Genomic DNA, 7,037 nt, shown 5'->3' with positions numbered 1-7,037 from the left:
TCCATGAGGGATTATAGGTGTTTCCATATGGTTCACCCATGTAATTCACCTCTGCTATTGCAGGGTTTTCATGATCATAAGCTTCTTTTTCAGAAGATGCCTCTTGAGTATTGTTGGATGCAGCTTGCATTTCACTCAGACTCTGGGAAATCATATTGACTTGCTGAGTTAATATTTTATTCTGAGCCAATATGGCATTTAGAGTATCAATTTCAAGAACTCCCTTCTTTTGAGGTGTCCCATTACTCACAGGATTTCTATCAGAAGTGTACATGAACTGGTTATTAGCAACCATGTCAATGAGTTCTTGAGCTTCTGTATGCGTTTTCTTTAGGTGAATGGATCCACCTACAGAAGTATCCAATGACATCTTAGCTAATTCAGACAGACCATCATTGAATATATCCAGGATGGTCCATTCTGAAAGCATGTCAGAAGGACATTTTTTGGTCAGTTCCTTGTATCTCTCCCAAGCTTCATAGAGGGATTCACCTTCTTTCTATCTGAAGGTTTGAACATCCACTCTAAGCTTACTCAGCTTTTGAGGAGGAAAGAACTTGGCTAAGAAAGCCTTGACCAGCTTATCCAAAGAGTTCAGGCTATCCCTAGGTTGAGAGTCCAACCATATTCTAGCTCTGTCTCTTACAGCAAACGGGAAAAGCATGAGCCTGTAGACTTCAGGATCTACTCCATTAGTCTTAACAGTATCACATATCTGCAAGAATTCAGTTAAGAACTGAAAAGGATCTTCAGATGGAAGTCCATGAAACTTGCAGTTCTGCTGCATCAGAGAAACTAATTGAGATTTCAGCTCAAAATTGTTTGCTCCAATGGCAGGAATGGAGATGCTTCTTCCATGTAAATTGGAATTAGGTGCAGTAAAGTCACCAAGCATCCTCCTTGCATTATTATTATTTTCGGCTACCATCTCCTCTTCTTGTTCGAAAATTCCTGTAAGGTTGTCTCTGGATTGTTGTATTTTAACTTCTCTTAGTTTTCTTTTCTGAGTCCTTTCAGGTTCAGGATCTGCTTCAACAAGAATGTTCTTGTCCTTGCTCCTGCTCATATGAAAAAGAAGGAAACAGAAAAATAATAATAGGGATCTTTTTTACCACAGTATAGAGGTTCCCTTGTGTGAGTAGAAGAAAAGAAGAATAAGAATGTAGAAGAGAAGAATTCGAACTCAGAGGAGAGGAAGGAGTTCGAATTTTGGGTGAAGAGAAGTGTTAGTAGATGAATAAATAAATTGAAGGGGATGGAAGAGAGGGAATTTCGAAAAAACTAAATTTTGAAAAGGAGTTAATGATTTTCGAAAATTAAGATAAAATTAAAATTAAAATTAAAAATTGAAACAATTAATTAATTAAAAAGAATTTTTTGAAAAAGAGGGAGGTATTTTCGAAAATAAGAGAGGGATAGTTAGTTAGGTAGTTTTGAAAGAGATAAGAAACAAACAAAAAGTTAATTAGTTAGTTGAAACAAATTTTGGAAATCAATTTTGAAAAGATAAGAAGATAAGAAATTAGAAGAGATATTTTAAAAAAGATAAGATAAAAAGATATTTTTGAAAAGATATGATTGAAATTAGTTTTGAAAAAGATTTGATTTTTAAAATCACAATTAATGATTTGATTCACAAGTAATCACAAGATATGATTCTAGAACTTAAAGTTTGAATCTTTCTTAACAAGCAAGTAACAAACTTGAAATTTTTCAATCAAAACATTAATTATTGATAATATTTTCGAAAATCATGATGTAAAATTAAGAAAAAGATTTTTGAAAAGTATTTTTAAAATTTTTGAAAATAAATAAAAAGAATGAAAAAGATTTGATTAAAAGATTTTGAAAAAGATAAAGTTTTTAAATTGAAAATTTGATTTGACTCATAAGAAACAACTAAATTTTAAAAAATTTTGAAAAAGTCAATCCAAATTTTTGAAATTTATGAGAGAAACAGGGAAAGATATTTTTTTATTTTTGAATTTTTAATGATGAGAGAGAAAAACATGAAAAATGATGCAATGCATGAAAATTTTGGATCTAAACATGTGATGCATGCAAGAACACTATGAATGTCAAGATGAGCACCAAGAACACTTTGAATGTCAAGATGAACATCAAGAACTTATTTTCGAAAACTTTTCAAGAAAAGAACACATGCAAGACACCAAACTTAGAAATTTGTCATGTATAGACATTATGAATGCAAGAATGCATATGAAAAACAAGAAAAAACACAAAACAAGAAAATATGAAGATCAAACAAGAAGACTGGCCAAGAACAACTTGAAGATCATGAAGAACAAACACTATGAATGCATGAATTTTCGAAAAATGCATAAAAATTTTAGAAAACATGCAAGACACCAAACTTGAAATTGACTCAAGACTCAAACAAGAAACAGAAAATATTTTTGATTTTTATGATTTTATAAATTTTTTTATATTTTTTCGAAAATTAATGTGAAAAAAAAAATAAAGATTCCAAAATTTTTAATATGAATTCCAGGAATCTTGCACTCTTAGTCTAAAGCTCCAATTTGAGTATTAGACATGGCTTAATAGCCAGTCAAGCTTTAGTATGTAACTCAGATATACTGCTCATTAGTTATCAAATTAACTTGCCTCTATGCTGATGGTTTGGAAACCTTAGTCCAAAAGATTTTAGACATGGCTTTACAGCCAGCCAGGCTTCAACATGCTTCATGAAACACTAGAATTCATTCTTAAAAATTCTGAAGAAAAATGTAAAAAATTTTTTGAAAATATTTATTTTTTATATATTTTTTTTCGAAAATTTATTTGAAGAAAAACGAAAACAAAGAAAAAAAAATTTTTTTTGAAAAATTTTTTGAAAACCAAATAAAAGTTGAAACAAGAAGAAAATTACCTAATCTGAGCAACAAGATGAACCGTCAGTTGTCCAAACTCGAGCAATCCCTGGCAACGGCGCCAAAAACTTGGTATGCAAAATTGTTACTCTGAGGTTGTAAAATTTGTTGTTCGTTCTCTCCCTGGCAATGACGCCAATAACTGGTGCACAATACCATGGTCCAAACATAACTTCACAACTTCGCACAACTAACCAGCAAGTGCACTGGGTCGTCCAAGTAATAAAACCTTACGTGAGTAAGGGTCGATCCCACGGAGATTGTTGGTATGAAGCAAGCTATGGTCATCTTGTAAATCTCAGTCAGGCGGATATCAAATGGTTATGGAGTTTTCGAATAATAATAATAAATAAACAGAAAATAAAGATAGAAATACTTATGTAATTCATTGGTGAGAATTTCAGATAAGCGTATAGAGATGCTTTCGTTCCTCTGAATCTCTTCTTTCCCGCTGTCTTCATCCAATCAGTCTTACTCCTTTCCATGGCAAGCTTTCTGTAAGGGCATCACCGTTGTCAATGGCTACATCCCATCCTCTCTGTGAAAATGGTCCAAATGCTCTGTCACGGCATGGCTAATCATCTGGAGGTTCTCGATCATACTGGCATAGAATTTACTATCCTTTTGCGTCTGTCACTACGCCCAGCACTCGCGAGTTTGAAGTTCGTCACAGCCATCCCTTCCAAGATCCTACTCGGAATACCACGCACAAGGTTTAGACTTTCTGGATCTCAGGAAAGGCCATCCATGGATTCTAACTTATACCACGAAGACACTAATAACTCAGACTCGGTGTCCTGTATTAGATATCCAAGAGATATTCCTTCTAGCTTGTTTGCATGTAGAACGGAAGTGTTTGTCAGGCACGCGTTCATAAGTGAGAATGATGATGAGCGTCACATAATCATCACATTCATCATGTTCTTGGGTGCGAATGGATATCTTAGAAGCGGAATAAGTTAAATTGAATATAAAACAGTAGTACTTTGCATTAAATCATGAGGAACAACAGAGCTCCACACCTTAATCTCTGGAGTGTAGAAACTCTACCGTTGAAAAATACATAAGTGAAAGGTTCAGGCATGGCCGAATGGCCAGCCCCCAAACGTGATCTAAAGATGAAACTAAAGATGAAAATACAATAGTAAAAAGTCCTATTTATACTAAACTAGTTACTAGGGTTTACAGAAGTAAGTAATTGATGCATAAATCCACTTCCGGGGCCCACTTGGTGTGTGCTTGAGCTGAGCTTGAAGTTTACACGTGGAGAGGTCATTCTTGGAGTTGAACGCCAGTTTATAACGTGTTTCTGGCGTTCAACTCTGGTTCGTGACGTGTTTTTGGCGTTTAACTCCAGACTACATCGTAGAACTGGCATTCAACGCCCTTTTGCGTCATCTAAACTCGGCCAAAGGATAGACTATTATATATTGCTGGAAAGACCTGAATGTAAACTTTCCAACGCAATTGGAAGCGCGCCATTTTGAGTTCTGTAGCTCCAAAAAATCCACTTTGGCATGGGGAACAAGATTTAAAGAAGGCAGTAGCATCCTTAAAAAGAGTAGGCCACCAGAATTCACAGTCTAAAATTTTTCTAGCTGTTCTTTGGGGGCCAAAATGTCCACCACTCTCAGAAGAGTGGCAAGCCTCTAAAATAGACTGGAATTCTGATTGAGGCACACACCGTTTAATTATCTGTTCAGCACCATACCTCCATAAATATGGGTCATCCCATATACAATATTTGGACTCGCTTTTCAGCTTATCTCTTTGATGCTTAGTAAAATTAGGAGGGAAAGTGTGACTAACTAGATAATTAACTATAGGTGCATACCAAGGAACTACTTCAGATATTGCATGCAAGCTGTAACAACCCAATTTTCAATATGTCTAGATCATACCGGAAATTGAGCGCTACCAATTTGTCTTCCTAATTATTATCTATTATTTATCATATGAGCCTGATTCGTTGTTAAAAACGTAGTTAATTTGCGAGGTGTATTTTTTTTTGAAAACTTTTGGATTAATAGACAGAATCATTTATAATCAATTCACAAATAATAACAGATAAAATAATTATAAGCAACCACACATAAATACATCACAAGTAGCTAGCAACATTCAGTGATCCAGCCTTTATTAGAGTATAGACCTTTAGTTAGAACACCCCTAGATATAGCTAGATAATAACTTTATACATATACATATATACAACATCCCTGGTCCTAACTTGTTCAAGAGGTCCCTAAGCTGGCACCTAGGCTAGCCTAGACTCTATACTCACCGAGTCCCTCTAAACTACTAAAGCGAGGGAAAGTACGTTCTAGGTCTTCAAAACTCAAGTCAGGTGGAACGTCATTAAAAGATAGAACATCATCTGTTACTCCTCTGCACGATCAGACTTTTCCACAGGACGTCTCTCTGGTACCTCATGAAGTAGCCACACAATAGGAATCTCGTACGCAGGATTTAGGTTAAAGTGCGCATACGAACGGGGTGCAGATGTTGGCTGGTCTCACAGTATATACATAAAATCAGATAACGATATTCACCCTAGACTCAGAAGACTATCTAGAGCAGAATCCTCTTCTTGCGAACGGTCATCAGCGAACTATGGTAAGGTACTCTTACTTCCATCTGAAGGGGGAAGGAAGAGAGAAGGGGTAAGAACTGGGGAGTTCTTAGTAGGGTCAGGGTTATTAGTTACATTCATTAATTCTATTTTGTTTAGCAGACTATTAGCAGAATACAAAGAAGTAGTAAATAGAAAACACAGATAAGTAGAGAATATAGAGAAAACAGATAGCAGAACACAAACAGAAGAATACAAGAAAATAACACAAGCGCAGAGAATGGAATACAAACAAGGAAAGCATACATTCATACCACAATCATAACAAAGGAAATGCGCAACCAAGTATGATGCATGTCTAGCCCTAGTGCAGGTAATGAGCTCATCTGTCGGCTTCTACCCGCTCCCGACGTAACCTGAAGCAGCTGAAACGGGTATGGTTTTCCAGTCAGCATAGGTACAGTTCTCACTAACCGACGTATGCGTCATATCTTCTGTAAGCAAACTCTGCCTTACAGGTGGCGGCATTCCAGCTATGTATGAAATCATATTCTCTGTAAGCAATCCTTGCCTTACAGGTGCGGCATTCTAGCCGTGTATGAATTAATATCCTCTGCAAGTGATCCCAGGTTATCAGTTGCAGGTACAGCTCTCAATAGCTGTGTAATACTGGAAAACGTCCTGTGGTCGTACCACTATCTATCTGACTGCCTTCACGCAGCAGATTATTACATAATCATTCTCGTTATCATCATTCATCATCATCATTCTCATTATTCATCATCATTTTCACATTCTTATGCAGTACCTCTTTCTTTCTCTGTTCAATCATACTGTACAAACTTTACATCTTTCACTTTTACAATATCCTAGCTCAAACCATTTTTCTTTATCATATTATTCTTTTCTCTTTGTATCTCTTTACTTTACTCTGGTTACTCTGTGCTTTGTGTTACTTTATTCTGCTCTGATTTTTTTGTTTAACATGTGTATTTAAAGCTTATGTAAATTTCGGTATGAATAGTTAACCTGTCACAGGTATAGGTTCATTAAGTCTATACTGAAACAGTTTAACTTTTCATATAAAACCTAACCCTAGTCGCAACTCAAGTACTAACTACGTTGCCCTAGTTCGTTCACTAGTCTCTATCTGTTTTTCTGTCATTAAAATTTTACAGACTTTTTCTTTGGTTTTTATCTTTTCTTTAACTTTTTATCTTTTCTTTATCTTTGCCTCACTATCATGTTATTACCACTCCCTAAGTGTTTTATGAAGGTAATTATGAGATTCTGCACTTAAAGTTGTCTTTCTAAAGCTTTTACAGAAAACTGCCTTTTCCGCATTATTTTATTATTTTATTAAAATATTATTTTAATTAAATATTATTATTTAATATTTTATTATTATTTATTATTTTAATACTAAATTTTCAAAAATTAACTTACCTTTTACTTTTAACCTTTAAAATTCACTTTTTACCACCCGTAACTTTTAATATTTCTACTTTTACCATCCTAACTTCCAGAAATTACTATATAACCCCTTAAACACCAAAAATTTTACTTCCTTG

General features: G+C 34.8%; 1 non-coding gene across 1 annotated transcript; it reads left to right on the top strand.

Annotated features, from left to right (window-relative positions):
• Positions 1 to 424: 424 nt before the first annotated feature.
• On the top strand, positions 425 to 532 carry LOC112782012 (small nucleolar RNA R71). Its single transcript, XR_003192756.1, has one exon. It is a non-coding gene; the product is annotated as a small nucleolar RNA R71 (small nucleolar RNA).
• Positions 533 to 7,037: the final 6,505 nt, after the last annotated feature.

The sequence above is a fragment of the Arachis hypogaea genome, chromosome 19, assembly GCF_003086295.3.
Source record: "Arachis hypogaea cultivar Tifrunner chromosome 19, arahy.Tifrunner.gnm2.J5K5, whole genome shotgun sequence".
Lineage (NCBI taxonomy): Eukaryota > Viridiplantae > Streptophyta > Magnoliopsida > Fabales > Fabaceae > Arachis > Arachis hypogaea.
The sequence above is the reverse complement of the archived record's forward strand: the minus strand, read 5'-3'. Positions and strand labels throughout refer to the sequence as shown.